The sequence below is a fragment of the Ammospiza nelsoni genome, chromosome 35, assembly GCF_027579445.1.
Source record: "Ammospiza nelsoni isolate bAmmNel1 chromosome 35, bAmmNel1.pri, whole genome shotgun sequence".
Taxonomy (NCBI): Eukaryota; Metazoa; Chordata; class Aves; order Passeriformes; family Passerellidae; genus Ammospiza; species Ammospiza nelsoni.
In genome coordinates this window covers 1,852,643-1,869,439 of record NC_080667.1, presented here as the reverse complement: position 1 = coordinate 1,869,439, position 16,797 = coordinate 1,852,643, and the positions used below count along the sequence as shown (strand labels likewise).

Below are 16,797 nucleotides of genomic sequence, written 5' to 3'. Positions count from 1 at the left end.
CCGGCGCTGCCTGAACTCCGGACCCCGGGAGCATCGCCCCCCATCCCGCAGGTGCCCGGGGAGGTTCCCCCCTGTCCCACCTGCTGGGGTAACGCTTCGACTGAGGGTCCCCCTTCTCCTCGGTGCCCGCCCTCCCCAGGCTGCTGGCAGTCCCAGCAATGCCAAAAGCTCCCCACTCTTGGCTCTCCCCATTTCAGGATGCCGGGGCTCTTTGGGCTCCCAGGCTCCGTCTCCCCTCATTTTCTGCTCGGGGCTGCAGCGGCACCAAGGAGTCCCCCCTGCCCCTCTCCAGGCTCTTGAGGCTCCCGCCAATGGCGGCGCTCCCCCCTCTCTGGGCTCCCCACTTTGGGCTCCTGGGGCACACAGGGCTCTGCTCCTCCAGGCTGTCTGTGCCGGCAGCCGCCACCGGCACCCCCGATGTCCCCCCGAGGGGCCTTTTCCGCTCAGCCTTGGACTGCTTCATTCTCCAAACATCCCCCAAAATAACCCAACTGGGAGTGGCTGGGAACATGCTGGGGGGAACTGGGCTACACTGGGAGATACTGGGAGGGACTGTAACAAAAGTGAGGGTGAAAGAGAGCAACTGGAACCATGTGGAGCACAACTGGTTCATACTGGCAGGGACTGGGAGCACACTGGGCTCATCTTGGAATCACACTAGGAGGGACTGGACTAATACTGGGAGGATCTGAGAGTGACTGGGAACACACCCTGCCCATCCTCCCTCATACTGGGCCTGACGGGGAGCAAATGGCATCATACTGGGACTGACTGGGTTGATCTAGAAAGCAACTGGAACCATGCTGGAGGCAGCTGGGACCATACTGGGAGAAATTGGAAGCAACTGGGACCACACTGGGAGGGCTGGCATGTGACTGAGATCAAACTGGAGCCTACTGGGATCATATCGAGGTTGAAAGGTAGTGACTGGGATCACAATTTAGGCTACTGGGAGCAGCTGGGAGTATGCATGGAGCAAATGGCATCATACTGGGACTGACTGGATTGATCTAGGAAGCAACTGGAACCATGCTGGAGGCAGCCGGGACCATACTGGGAGAAATTGGAAGCAACTGGGATTATACTGGGACCACACTGGGAGGGCTGGCATGTGACTGGGATCAAACTGGAGCTTACTGGGATCATACTGGGGTCAAAGTGAGTGACTGAGATCACACTTCGGGCTACTGGGAGCAACTGAAAGAAACTGGGATGATGCTGCAAGCAAACTGGAGGAACTGGGAAGGACTGGATGCATGCTGGAGGCAACTGGGATATACTGGGCATGACTGGGGGGACCATACTGGAAGAACTGACACCTTACTGGGGCCACTGGCAGTGTCTGGAAATGACTACAGACATGCTGGGGGCAACTGGGATATACTGGGATTGTCTGTAACCATACTGGGGGGACTGGAACCACACTGGGAACAGCTGGGGCCATGCTGGGGAGAACTGGGACCACATTGGGGGCGACTGGGAGTGAGTGGGACCATGCTGGGAGGGACTGGGACTAGAGCAGAGGGAACTGGTTTCAACTGGGACCATACTGGGAGTGTCTGTAACCATAGGGGAGTGATGGAAACACACTGGGAACAGCTGGGCCCATGCTGGGAGCAACTGGGATCACACTGGGGGCACTGGCATCAGACTGGGAGTGACTGGGAGCAACTAGGATTAGACTGCAGGTGACTGGAATCCATACTGGAGTGGCTACACTCATACTGGGATTATACTGGGCATGAATGGAACCTGACTGGGGGTTACTGGGAGCTACTGGGCCCATGTTGGGAGGAAAATGGGCATATATTGGGAGAAACTGTGATCGGCTGGAAGGTTCTGGAACCATGCTGAGAAGACTGAGACTATAACTGGGGCAACTGGGAGTTACTGGGAAAGACTGGGATCATTCTGAGGTAACTAGAACCTTACTGGGGTAACTGGGATGTACTGGGAATGCCTGTAACCATACTGGGGCGACTGGAACCACACTGGGAACAGCTGGGGTCTTGCTGGGGACAACTCGGACCATGCTTGGGGCAACTGGGCATGACTGAGACCCTGTTGGGAGGGACTGGGACTAATCTCAGGTTAACTGGCATCATAATGGGAGGAACTGGGAACAACTGGAACTCTGTTGGGGGCAAATGGGATGAAACTTGAATCAGAGTGAGAGCAGCAAGGTCCATGCTGGGTTAGACTGGGATCACACTGACAGAGACTGGAATTGTGCTGGGATTGACTTGGAGTGGCTGTGAGCAACTGGAATTGTGCTGAAAGCAACTGGTAGAAAGTGGGAGTGACTGGGAGCATGCGGGGGGTGACTGGGATATACTGGGAGAGACAGAGAGTCACTGGGATCACACTGGAGGCTCCTGGGGTCATGCTGGCATTGACAGGGGGCAACTGGGATCACACTGGGGGCACTGGTATCAGACTGGCAGTGACTGGGATCATACTGGGCGTGGCTACAATCATACTGGGATTAGAGTGGGTGTGATTGGACCCTGACTGGGGGTTACTGGGAGCTACCAGGCTCATGCTGGGAGCCAACTGGGTCTCCCAGCAGCCTGGGGAGGGCGGGGACCGAGTGGACGGGGCACCCCCAGTCCAAGTGTGACCCCAGCAGCTGGGACAAGGGGGAACCTCCCCGGGCACCTGCGGGATGGGGGGCGATGCTCCCGGGGTCCGGAGTTCAGGCAGCGCCGGAGCCGCTCGATTCCGCCTGCGCTCTGCTCCCGCCGCTTCCTTCTGCCGCTCCGCTTCTTCCTCCCTCCCTCCTCCTCCTCTTCCTCCCCCGGTCCCGGAGCCCTCGCAGCCGGCGGGAGGAGCGGGTATGGAGCCGGGCCAGGTCGGAACGGAGAGAGGGGTGGGGGGGATGGCAGCAGTGGGAGTGACTGGGCTGTACTGGGATCATCCTGGGAGCAGCTCCCGGGTGACTGAGTTCTACTGGGACCGTACTGGGATCACACTGGGAGTGAGGAGGAGCAGCGCGATGGCTCCAGCGCTGGGGCTGGGGGCGCTTCTGGGGCCTGGGGGAGCGGCGAGAACTGAGGGGGACCCCTGGCACCGGGACTCTCTGATCGCCCATCCTGGAGCACCGGGGGGCCCCTGAACCCCCATTCCTGGGCACTGGGATCCGCCCTGCACCCCCTTATCTGGCATGAACAACCCCCGAACCCCCATTCCCGGGCATGGGATCCACCCTGCACCCCCTTCCCGGCCATCCCGCCTCTCCCAGCCCCGAGAGCCCCCTTTTCCTTCCCCCAGGGACCCCCTGGACCCCAATTCCTGCCTTTCCCATTCCCCACCCACTCCTCCACACAGCGGTCACTCGAGATCCCTATTCCCAGCCATCCTGGCTTTTCCCACCTTTTGCTGGGAATGGGGAACATTGGGGACACCGTTGATGTCCGTGGGGTCCCTGGCTGGGATCCCCTTCCAGTGGGATCACGGCACAGCCAGAGCCGGCATCACGAGCGGCACCGGCACAGGGCCACCAGGGAGCTGCCGCTGCTGCAGCTGCATCCTGCCATTCCCAGTTGCTCCCAGTTCCTCCCAGTGGCTGCGCAGTCGGCTCCCAGCATGCGCCTGGCAGCTCCCAGCACCCCCCAGACAGGGACCAATCACACCCCCTGCAATCCCAGTCCAATTGTAGCTACTCCAGGTATGATCCCAGTCAGTCCCAGTATGATCCCAGTCACTTGCAGTGTAACTCCAGTCACTCCCAGTATGATCCTGGTCACTTTTAGTGTAACTCAAATCGCTCGCAGTCACTACAACTCTGATGCCAGTGGCCCCCAGTGTGATCCAAGTTACTTCCTGTCAATGCCAGCATGACCCCAGGAGCCTCCAATATAATCCCAGTGATTCCCAGTCTCTCCCACTCTATCCCAGCCACCCCTAGGTTGCTCCCAGTGACTCCAAATTCTTTCCAGTTGCTCACAGCCACTCCCAGTCAATCCCAGTATGATTCCAGTCACCCTCAGTGTGATCTCAGTCTCACCCAGTATGGATCCAGCTGCTGTCACTGTCATCCCAGTATGGTCCCAGTTGTCTCTAGAATAGTCCCAGTCCCTCTCAGCATGGTCCCACTCACTCCCAGTTGCCCCCAGCATGGTCCCAGTTGTTCCCAGTGTGTTTCCAGTCCCCCCAGTGTGGTCACAGACACCCCCAGCATATTCCAGTGTGCCTAGTACAGTTCTAGTTAGCTCAGAATGATCTCAGTCTTTCCCAGTTCCTCCCAGTTGCCTCCAGCATGATCCCAGTTTCTGGCAGTTGCCCAAAGTGTGATCCCAGTGGCTCCCAGGATGACCCCAGCAGGATCAGTAGTCACTCCCAGCATGGTTCCAGTTACCCCCAGTATGACCCCAGTCAGTCCCAGATACTCCCAGTATTATTGCAGTCATGCTCAGAGTGACTCCCTGGCACTCCCAGTGTGGGCCCAGTTGCTCCCAGTCGCTTCCAGTATGGTTCCAGTTGGAGCCAGCACCTTCCCAGTCACTCCCAGTATGATCCCAGCCATTTCCCATAGGATCCCAGTATGACCCCAGCATGACCCCAGCATGGGCACACTGCTCCCATGATCATCCAGTGTGGTTCCAGTTGCTCCCATTTACCCCCAGTGTGGTTTCAGTCTCTCCCAGTGTATCCCAGTTACTCCCAGCATGTTCCCAGTCCCTCCCAGTTGCCCTGAGTTGCTTCCAGCCTGAGGCCAGTTGCTCACAGCCACTCCCAGTCACCCTCAGTGCAGTCCCAGTGGCTGCCAGTATGATCCAGTATGATGCCAGTGACTCCCAGCATTGGCCAGCTTCTCCTCCTGTCATCCCAGTAGGATCCCAGTAGCCCCCAGCCCAGTTCCAGTCAATCTCTGTTCCTCTCAGTGTGACCCCAGTTGTCCCTAGTATAGTGCCAGCCAATCCATAGATGATCCCAGTTCCTGTCAGCGTGGTCCCAGTCATGCCCAGTTACTCCCAGCGTACACCCAGTCACTCCCACTTGCTCCCAGTTGCCCCCAGAATGAGGTTCCAGTTCTCACCAGCATGGTCCCACCTGTTCCCAGTGTGGTTCCAGTCACCTGAGTATGGTTAACAGACACTCCTGGTATATCCCAGTGTCCCTCAGCATGCTCACAGTTATTCTCAGTCGTTCCTAGTTCCCCCAGTACAAACCAGTCCCTGGCAGGGGGGACTCCTTGGAGAGCCATAAGGGATAGAAGAGGAGAAGGAGGTGGGCTGAGGGAGGAGGAGAAGGAGGGATGGAAGAGGAGGAGTGGGAGGAAGAGGAAGAGGAGGGACAAAGGCAGATCGAGGAAAGTAGAAGGAAGTCCCAGCCCTGAAGCCCTCCCTCAGCCTGGACTGAGTCCCAGTGTGAGCTGCAGAGAAAGGGGGGATTCTTCTCCTCTGCCCCACTCAGGTGAGTCCCCACCTGCAGAGCTGCCCCAGCCCTGGGGGCCAGCACAGGAATGACCTGGAGCTGGTGGAACCAGTCCAGAGGTGTCGACGGAAGGAGACCCAGACATCCGTTGATCATCATAGGCCCAATTTTATTGATCAGTACGGCGGGTTAAATACAGTTAATAATAAGCTTCATACATATTGCAAAAGTTGAGCTCAGGATTGGTCAGCTTACATATCAGCATCTACGCCTACTTCTACATTCCTATGGTTCTACTTTTGATACTTTTCACATATTCTCAGGATATATTCAGGAATATCTCTACTCCCTTTCCTCATGTTGCAGCAAGGTCACTGCTGACCTTTCCTTTTAGCTTGCTGACTGCTGGCTTTTCTCTTTCAGCTTAACCAGCGGCATTATTTCAGCGTGGCCTTTCTCAGCTAACCAATTATTAATAATACTCTCCACATTTCCCCCGTTTTCTTCTTGCGCAAGGAGATTAGTTTGCCATGTTTTTGCTATTGTACGGCTAACCATGTTTTGAATACAGTTAAAGATACAAGGCAAAATAAGCAAAAACAGTAAGATTACACCCAGCAGGCCTATAGCATAGATCACAAGGTTCCTCAGCCACGGTCCAAGTCCTAAGCCTTTAAGCCATTCGTCAATTCCTAAACCGTCTTCTTCCTTAAGTTTGTGAAGTCCCTGTTGCAATTCTTTTATCTTAGAGTGAATGGACACCGAATGATCAGACAGATTCATGCAACACATTCCCTCAAACTCTTCACATCCATGCCCTTGTGCTAAGAGCAAAAAATCTACAGCAGCTCTATTCTGCAAAACAGCATGGTTAACACTTTGCACATCTGCAGTTAACATGTCTAGAATTTGTGATGTCTTGTTCAGCTCATCCCTTGCCCAGCATCCTAATTGTTTTGCTAAATTCATGGCTTTATTGGCAGATCCTCCTGGCAAGATAGTTGAAACCACCACCTGTTTGAATGTGCCCCAAAACCGTGGATCTCCTATCTTGCTGCAGTCTAAGTCATGTATGCTACGTTTTTTCCTGTTTGAATTTTGACTCAGCTGCATTAGCAAGGACACATTAGGGTGAAACAGTGACAATTTTCCCAAATAACAGGGTCCACCCTGTGGTTTAGCTGGTATGCCATTCCACGCCCTGTCTCCACAAATCAAAAATATTCCTGTGGGTAATTTCATTGGTGCTGTGATATTTGTGCCATTACATTGATTGTAATGCTGTGGAGAGAATTCACTCACATTCAGGGATGAATCTAGGGTGGCCCATGTTTCTTTAGGTTGGTTTAAATTCTGAGCACCCAAAAGTCTGAAGCTAAACCATCCACCAGCTGTAGTGTTAGATACGCTGGCATTTGTACTTCCAAAAAGATCCAGTTCCTCAGGAGGAGAATGCAAAGAGGTGTTAAGTGATTGGATTAGTAAGCATTGACGATAGCCATCACTCTGACCTGCAGTATACCCTTGTTGCACTGGCAATGTGATGTTTGACATGTTAGACATACATAAGGTTTGGTTGTTTATCAAACTGCAAAATTCTCCAGGAGACCACACCGGAAGTCCCACCAGGCATGTTCGAAATGGGTTAGTGACTCCTCCAAGACTAAGACAAAGTGATGATTGGTTAGTTTGATTAGCAAGTGTCACCCATAAATTTTCCCTTGGTTGACTAAAGTGTGTTATTCCTACTGCTTCACTTGCTACAGCATTGAGCAGTATAACAAGAACAAACCTCATTTTTCTTTCTGCTTGCTTTGCTTCTCCCTTTCTTCCTTCTGCTTGCGTTGTTTTTCCTTTCTTCGCTGTCTTTTCCCTGGTTTGTTAGATTGTCTATTGTAGGGCTGAGTTAATTTTTGAATGTACTGATCTAATTCTAAATCAGCATCCTTGCTCACAAGTATAGCATGAGATAAGTTTAAAGGCAAATCAGCTTTACAGCGAGCTGCTATGATGCGTGAAGCCTTAGTAATTTCAAATACTCTAAGGTTTTCCTGCAACTTCCACCTAAGATATGCTATAATCACTTGTTCTGCACTCTCAAAAAGCTGTAATCCTGTCCGTCCTGGCAGGCCAGTACTTTGTTCAAGAGCTCTAACCCAGAAATAATTTCGAATCCACTTTCCAGAACAAGATTTACACCATAAATAATCTACTGACCTCTGTGAATACCAATAAACCTGATTAAAATCTGCACAATGCAAAGCTACCCATGCATAGCATTTATCATTATCCCTTTTGCAAACATAACAAGGAAGTGAATATAAGTAAGGACCAGTATGAAATTGTGGTTCTTCAATCCAAAGCAACCAATTCAATGGTGGTGATCGCAAAGCCTCTTCTGCCTTTTTACTGTATGAGGCTAACAGCTCAAGGTCTCTCTTTAACACAAGACGTATCTTATTTCGTAATCGTAGTTCTTGTTCGTTATCCTCCTCAACAACTATATCTTCCCGAGGGTCCCACAACTGTAAAAGTGTTCTAATCATAGAAAATTAATTAGCAATCACTGATAACCTTATTCAAATGAGACCCTTCCCCTTTTGCCTTCTTTTTCTTATCTGTCTTTAATCTTGCTGCTCCTGATTTCACTGGTCCTGCCACTTGCAAACTCAATTTTTGCAACTTGTCAATGCAGCAATCTAATGCTCTATCAGGATCCCCTTTGAAGGGTCCTACAATTGAATGCTGTGCTAAAGGCACTAATTTCCTACACCTTATAGAAACTATACGTGATTTACTTTGAACCTTAATTCTATTTACAATACATTGTAGTTCCCATCGATAATAAGCAAGAATTTTCTGTTCAGGAGACTCATAAAGATTTAAAGCTATATATGCATTTTGCCCTGTTTGTCTCCTTAATTCATCTTGCCAACTTTTACCCCACGTGTGCTCTTGTTCACAAGTATGACACCACAAATCCCACAATAGTGATTGTTCTATCCAAAAAGTTCTTTCACAACCCCCACAACGTAGAGCTATCCAGGCAGCACAATGTGGATTGTGACAGTCAAGGCAATGTAGTTTCGCTGGATTCGTTAAATGAAAAGTTGATAATGAGTCAATAAAACCAATCAGCTCCTGGGCTGTCCGATAGTGACGTGTCAGTGTTCTGTCCAACGCTTCCGAGTACCCCTTCAATTGTAACAGTAGTGGTTGTAGGACTAGAAGCAGTTTCTTCCCCAGTCGCTCCCTGTCCTCCTCCGTGAGGCGATCCACCAGAGGCTGCATCAAAAACAGGTTTAGTCCACTTAGCAGGCACCCACAAAGGCCCTGTAGGTGAGGAAACACAAAGATACCCCCGACCCCAATATAATACTTTTGCAGGCTTTTCCCATAATCCTGTACTCGGGTTCTTATACTTAACCCAGACCTCTGTTTCCTTAGTATTTTCCTGACCTGACCTCGGATGATGTTTCATTGCAAGGGGGGTATCATCTTCCCCAAAAATGCATAAATGGTTAATCACATACAAAACCTTAGACAAACATGCCTGTGGATCTGCCAAATCTTGATGTTTTTCAATATACTGCTTAAGGGTACCGTTTGCTCTTTCCACTATTGCCTGTCCAGTAGGAGAGTGTGGAATACCTGTCACGTGCTTAACAGACCACTGATTCAAAAATTTCCGAACCCTAGCACTTACATAAGCTGGACCATTATCGGTTTTAATACTCTTTGGAACTCCCATAACAGCGAAACAACTTAACAGGTGTCTGATAACATGTGTAGCTTTCTCTCCTGCCTGAGCCGTAGCCCATATGTAATGACTATATGTATCTATGGTGACGTGCACATGCTTGACTTTACCAAATCTGGCTATGTGTGTAACATCCATTTGCCATTTCTCATTTATTTCTAAACCTCGAGGATTTACCCCGATGCCTAGACCTATCCCACCATTATGATAACTACATGTTGGACATGCTCTGACAATAGCCTTGGCTTCTGACAAACTCAGCTCAAAGTGTTTTGCTAAACCTCTTGCATTTTGATGATATCTACTATGTGCTTCTCTGGCCAATGTGTGCTTGTCAATAGGACAAGAATTATCAATGGGTAGGGTAACCAATTTATCTGCACGTTCATTCCCTTCTCCTAAACCTTCAGACCATTTATGACTCCTAATATGAATCACAGAATATGCTGCATTTCTTTCTCGTAAAGCCTTCCTTAACTGTATCAGTAACTCATACAATCGTTTATTATTCACTTCCTTAATTGCTGCTTCCTCTATTCGTTTGGCTACTCCTGCAACATACATAGAGTCTGTGACCACATTTAAAGGCTCCTGTAAGTTGGATACCGCCCATACTACTGCTAACAATTCCAAAGTTTGTAAGCTATCTGCAGGGTCTGCTGTGAGGAGTTGATGCTTCCATTGTCCCTTTTCTTGCCAGGTAACAGCAGCACGCCTTGATTTCTTTCCTGCATCTGTAAAAGCTGTAATAGCTCCTTCTATGGGGCGTTCTTCTCTCAAAGGTCGAGTAATCCAGTTCCATTCTGTCATCCATTGCAAAACTCTAGGCACTAATTTACTAGTCTCTACTTTAGCAGGTGACATCAATAATGCTTCTTGTAAATTCTTTGAATTAATCAAGTACCAGTCCAAGGTTTCTTTTTCCATAGGCAATCTAATAGTAGCAGGTTCTCTACCATCCACTTCAAGAATTCTGAGACGCCCCTTTTTGATTAATGCAGCCAATTGTTCAATTTTTGAAGATATTGTTTTCTTATGCTGTAGTGGTGATGATAACCATTCCAACACCCGTATCTCCCCCGTTTTCTTCTGCAACTGAGAGAGGGCACCAAGCAAGTGGCAAGGGCTATTCCAGATAGTAAGGTCAATGGGGTGGTCGAGTTGTCGACGAGACACATACCCTTGCTGTACACAGTTACTAATTTGCTGCAAGGCAAGATGATGCTCCTTTGTCAGGTGTACAGGAGTAGTAGGGTCCACGCCTCTCAACAAAGGCCGTAGGGCTTCTAGTAAATGATTTGGTATTCCCACAATAGGCTTCAGCCACTGTAAGTCTCCCAGCAACTTCTGTGCATCATGTAAAGTTTTAATGTCCAATTGTAATTCCAATTTTTGTGGTATTGCTATTTGATCCATCAGAGTCCATCCCAAATATTTCCAGGGCTTTGTGGATAAACGTAGGTGTCCCTTTTGTATATTGTTCCTGTACCAATTCATGGGCATGCATAAGACTCTCCCCTTTTAATGGCCATTGCTTAACCACCACCGGTGTATCTGTTTTCCAGGTGAGTGGAATGGGGAAAGTCCAAGCAATGGCAATTACCCCAAAGGGTGCTGATTAGTTAACACCACTCCCAATTGTGTTAAAATGTCCCTTCCAATTAAACAAGAAACTGTAGGAGGCAGTTGAACAATTGAAAACACAGCAGATATTTGTTGATTCTCAATACACACAGACAAAGACGGCGACCTGCTTGCCAGTGTAAATCCTCCCACTCCTGTGAGCATGTTTGATGAGGGAAATAGAGGCCAGTGTTGTGGCCATGCTTCTGGACAAATGATGCTGGTATCTGCTCCTGTATCCAATAATCCATAAAGGGTAATGCTTTGATGCCCATAAGTAATTCCAACCTTTTGCTTTGGTCTGTTTTGTAAATCCACAGTTAAAAGTGTAACACCAGTAGAGCCAAAACCTTTTTCATCCCGTGTTTGTCCAGTAAATGATTGTATTCCTGATGTCATTTGTGACAGTGGTACCAATTGTGCAATGCGTTGTCCTTTTGTAATTTTAATCGGAGGATAAAGGGTGTAAGCCATGATTTGTATTTCCCCAGTAAAGTCTGCATCGATAACACCAGGCAAAACAAATAATCCCAACATAGTTGTAGAAGAACGTCCCAGCAATAATGCTCCACATGTTTGTCCATTTAATATAAGAGGGCCCTTTACTCCAGTGGGTATCCTCTCAGGCCGGTTCGTCCTTAGTGTGACGTCTACTGATGCTGATAAGTCCAAGCCGAGGCTCCCTGTTGTTGCGGGTTGCAGACAGGAGGTAGCAGCGATGTTACGGCAGCAGCTGGTGTCTCCGATGACACGGCGGCAACTTGCGTCTGTCCCTCATTGCCGCATCGGTAACACTTGATGAATGGTCTCGAGCCTCCTTACGTGACCACCAGTGAGCCGCTTCGGAGAGGAGCAAGAGCAGCTAACACCTGATTTTGAGTAGACTATGCTTTTGCAACCCTAATCCTAATTCCTTTTTAAGGCTTCTACTATAAATGCCTGTGAAGCTGTTGGCATTAATGCCATTCACTCTAATGCTTCCTCAATAGCCCAATTTGCCCCTAAAGCAGCTAACACTCTTTGGGTTGCTGGATTGCTATTTTGCAAGGCACACTACTTCAATAGGGCCCTGCAACACCAGCCCGATCTATAGCAGTAGCTGCTCTATCGATAAAATTTCCAAATGATTCTTCTCTACCTTGTTTAATGCCCATATAAACCGGTAACCCTCCTGGCTCTTTAACCATGTCAATTGCAGCACTCACTAACCACATAGACTCCCTAAGTTTATCTTCTCCCGTTATCATCTGTGCCTCTGTACGTAAAAATGCCTCTAAGCCCATCATCTCCTTTACTGTTACTCCATGTAATGGGTCATGTGCATTAAACAACAACTGCTGATGCTGAGTAAATATCAACCGAACTATTCCTCTTAAATCATTAGGACATAAAACCTGAGTATTAAAAAGATAATCTAGCATTTGCTTAACAGGTTCACTTTTTACTCCAAACTGACTAACCGTAGAACATAGCTGAGTTAACAGCTTCCAATCTAAGGGAGTATATTCTGCTATATTATGCGTAAGGTTCCCCTGTGCATCATAGTGTGGTGTGTATGTAACTGGGCATGCAAGACTAGAAGCTATTTCCACCGCCTCACCATCCCCCATTTGCATTACTTCTTTCGCCAAAGCAGCCCAAGCTTCCCTCCTCTGTTTAGCCATCTCCCCCCATGGATCACGGTGTGCCCCTGGGATGGGATCTGGCTCTTTAAGGGTGCTATGCTGCTGGCGCTTCGGTGCAGACACCGAGTTTTCGCACGGGGAAGGCAGTGAAGCAGAGGCTGGCTCACGCGGGGGAAGTGACCCCCCCGCTAGAGCTGACAGTGAAACCGGAGCCGGCTCATTGAGGGGAAGCGGCGGAGGCAAAGCTGGCGGCGGAGGCGAAGCTGGCTTGCTCCCACTCCCACCGTCCGACCCGCCCGAAGCCGGTGGCGGAGGCAAAGCTGGTTTGCTCTTACCCCCACCATCCGACTCGCCCGAAGCCGGTAGCGGAGGCAAAGCTGGTTTGCTCTTACCCCCACCATCCGACTCGCCCTCCCCCTCAGACAGGAAAGGTGCAGACGGTTCCACTGCGCCTATAGGAAAATCTTCCACACTACTTTCCTGGGGACCCTTAGGCATAAGTATCTTAGTTACAGAAGGTGCCAGGGGATCATCCTCACGACCATACCCTATATTCCTCTTATGAGCTTCTGTTGCCCTTTCTGCTGCCTTTCTCTCAGAGACCTGCTGCAGTAACGTGTTATACACCACCCGCCATAACTTCCCGAATTTCTTTGCTGACTTATCATCATCCAACACTGTATCCCACAATATTTCCCCAAACTTCTTCCACTCTGCTAGCTCATGAACTGTATGAGGGTTAGAAAAAATACCCTTAGCATGGCCATAGGCTAATAACCCTGGTAACTCCTTTTTTAAATCTATCCCTTTTATCCCACGCCGCTCTAAATAGGCGGTAAATAAATCATATGCCGCTTGCCTATCCATACCTATTAATCAGCGCGCGCTGTTGCAGCTCTCCAGGCTCCGGCGGCACGTATTGGCTTAAGTCCACCGTTGTGAACCTTAAGGGTGCTTCAAATTCCGGCACCGTCCCTGCTGCCGGGACCCAAACCCAACTTCCCGACCGTGGCGTAATCCCTTTTTCTTTTAATCGAGAAAAAGGGCAGAGATTCGGTTATGCCCGCATTCTCCACCATTTGTCGACGGAAGGAGACCCAGACATCCGTTGATCATCATAGGCCCAATTTTATTGATCAGTACAGCGGGTTAAATACAGTTAATAATAAGCTTCATACATATTGCAAAAGTTGAGCTCAGGATTGGTCAGCTTACATATCAGCATCTACGCCTACTTCTACATTCCTATGGTTCTACTTTTGATACTTTCTACGTATTCTCAGGATATATTCAGGAATATCTCTACTCCCTTTCCTCATGTTGCAGCAAGGTCACTGCTGACCTTTCCTTTTAGCTTGCTGACTGCTGGCTTTTCTCTTTCAGCTTAACCAGCGGCATTATTTCAGCGTGGCCTTTCTCAGCTAACCAATTATTAATAATACTCTCCACACAGAGGAGGCACCAGAGATGCTCCAAGAGCTGGAGTCCCTCTGATCTGGAGCTAGGCTGGGAGAGCTGGGGGTGCTCACCTGGAGAAGAGAAGGATCCAGGGAGAGCTGAGATGTCCTGCAGCTCCCTCTGTGCTCTCAGGCAGGGAGAAGCAGGCTCTGGATTCAGCCCTGGAGCAGGGCAGGTGTTGGGGGTGTGACATGGAGCTGCTCTCCTGTGGGATATCCCCTCCAGGTTGCAAGCTCCTTGGTGGAGGAGTGAATCCAGGAATGTGGCTGTGGTAGTCCTTCCTTGTGGCTTGCCCCCAGCCCTGCTGTTCCCTTGGCCACTCCTGTGGGAAACAGTGCAGGTTTAGGTGCCTCAGCACCACCAAACCCTCCCTGAATTCGCAGCCCCCACCCATGAGATGGTTACTGGGGAGTGGGAGCTCGGCCCAGATATCCTGGGGGGTCTCTGCATTGGGTTTTTTTGGGGGATGTTTGGAGAATGAAGCAGTTCAAGGCTGAGTGGGAAAGGCCCCTTGGGGGGACATCAGGGGTGGCAGTGGCGGCTGCCGGCAGAGGCAGCCTGGAGGAGTAGAGCCCTGTGTCCCCCAGGAGCCCAAAGTGGGGAGCCCAGAGAGGGGGGAGCGCCGCCATTGGCGGGAGCCTCAAGAGCCTGGAGAGGGGCAGGGGGGACTCCTTGGAGCCGCTGCAGCCCCGAGCAGAAAATGAGGGGAGAAGGGAGCCCAGGAGCCCAAGAGCCCCGGCATCCCGAAATGGGGAGAGCCAAGAGTGGGGAGCTTTTGGCCTTGCTGGGACTGCCAGCAGCCTGGGCAGGGTGGGCACCAAGGAGAATGGGGACCCTCAATCCAAGTGTGACCCCAACCGCTGGGACGGGGGGAACCCCTGAAGAGCAGAGGGGAGGGACCAGGGACGGGGAACTCCTGGGAGGCCTTTTCAGGGCTGAATCTTGGTGTTTGGGAAGTTTTTCTGGAGCCCCGGTGTCCAGTGACTTGTAGAGATGGACTTGGGCAGAGGGACCTTCAAACTCAATGTGCTCATCCCTTGTTTTCACCAAACCAGGATTTCCCATTCCCGACCTCTGACAGGCTGTCAAGAAAGAGGAAGATGCCCCAAGACACTGAGGCGGGTGAGGAGGAAGTCAGTGCCCCTTTCCCCTCTGTGCTGCTCCATCTCCCAGCCCAGCACAGCCCCGGCTGCAGCACAGCCCTGGGGGGATCTCCTTGCCCTTGCCTGTGGCACGGAGGCAAATCCCATCCTGTCCTTGTCCTTCCTCCCCCAGAGCAGGAGCTGAGCATGGAGAGCAGGGAGGACAAATGCCCGCGGCAGAACCTGGTGGAAGAGGCTGTTTTGAGCGGCTCCACGGCGCAGGAATCCAATGGGGAGGAAAAGCCCTGGAGATGCCGCACGAGGAGGGGCTGCAAACGCAGCTGGCTGGGATCTGAGGGGGAAAGAGCCAGCCTGGGCCGGGAAGGCAGGCAGAAATCGAGCCAGAGCTCGGACCTGTTGCTCCATGATGGGGAGAAGCCCCACACGTGCGTTGAATGTGGGATGAGCTTCAGGTGGCGGTCCAGCCTGAATCGCCACAAGAGGACCCACAGTGGAGAGAGGCCCCACGTGTGTGGGGAATGTGGAAAGACCTTTAAACTCAGGTCCTACCTGAGCAGCCACCAGATGATCCACACTGGGGAACAGCCCTACGAGTGTGGGGAGTGTGGAAAGAGGTTCAGATCCAGCTCTGACCGGATCCGCCACCAAATGATTCACACTGGGGAACGGCCCTACAAGTGTGGGCAATGTGGGAAGAGCTTCATGACGAGCTTCAGTCTGATCCAGCACCAGGTGATCCACACTGGGGAACAAGCCTATGTGTGTGGGGAATGTGGGAAGAGATTCAATTGGAGCTCTGGCCTGATCAGGCACCAGAGGACCCACACTGGGGAAAGGCCCTACGAGTGTGATCAATGCAGGAAGAGGTTTCCGACCAGCTCCAATCTTCTCCTGCACCAGCGCACGCACACAGAGGAGAGGCCGTTCCGCTGCCCCGACTGCGGGCAGGGCTTCAGGCAGAACATCAGTCTTGTCAGGCACCGACGCATCCACACTGGGGAGAGACCACACGAGTGTGAGGAATGTGGGAAGAGCTTCAGCCGGAGCTCCCACTTGATCAGGCACCAGAGGACCCACACTGGGGAACGGCCCCATGAGTGTGGGGAGTGTGGGAAGAGCTTCACCTTGCGCTCTAGCCTGATCTGTCACCAGCGCATACACACTGGGGAGCGGCCCTACAAGTGTGAGGAGTGTGGGAAGGACTTCACCCAGCACTCTAACCTGATCTACCACCAGCGCAGCCACACTGGTGAGAGGCCCTACGAGTGTCCCAAGTGTGGGAAGAGCTTCTCACAGCGCTCTAACTTGAACCAACACCAACGGAGGCACCGGTAAGGGAAGCCCTGCGAGTGCCCCGAGTGCGGGAAGAGCTTTGTGTGCTGCTCCAGCTCCATCCCCCACTGGAGGAGGCACTTTGGGCATAGCCCTGGTCACTCACATTCCCTGTGATACATGTTGGGAACCTACCTGTGGTAGATAGGGTCAGGCACTTGGAAAATCTCTCGATGTCACGGAAAGCAGCAGGATTCCTCTCCCCCTAATGCCTAGTGATAAGGGATCACCCAAGAATGTAGTTCCCCCTAACACTAATAACTTTCGACTCCTTATTAACCAATTACAGTAAGGCAAGACCCCCTGACGTAGAGAAAAAACTTTCCCAGTATAAAACCCGACGAGATGGGACAATAAAAGTCTTGAACCGTCCACCATACTGGTGTCTGCGTGTGTTCTTGGCCCGAGTGACCCTGGAGAGTTTGGGTCGCTGTGCTGTTTCCTCAGAACCAGGTCGCCTTGCCTTGCATCAGAAGGCAACAAGTGGTGCCAAAACCCGGGATCGAACCAGTGCCCGGGG

At 51.0% G+C, this 16,797-nt stretch overlaps 1 pseudogene; it reads left to right on the top strand.

Moving 5' to 3' along the window:
• Positions 1-38: 38 nt before the first annotated feature.
• LOC132086024 (zinc finger protein OZF-like) lies at positions 39-16,394 on the top strand (annotated as a pseudogene).
• The last annotated feature ends 403 nt before the right edge of the window (positions 16,395-16,797 follow it).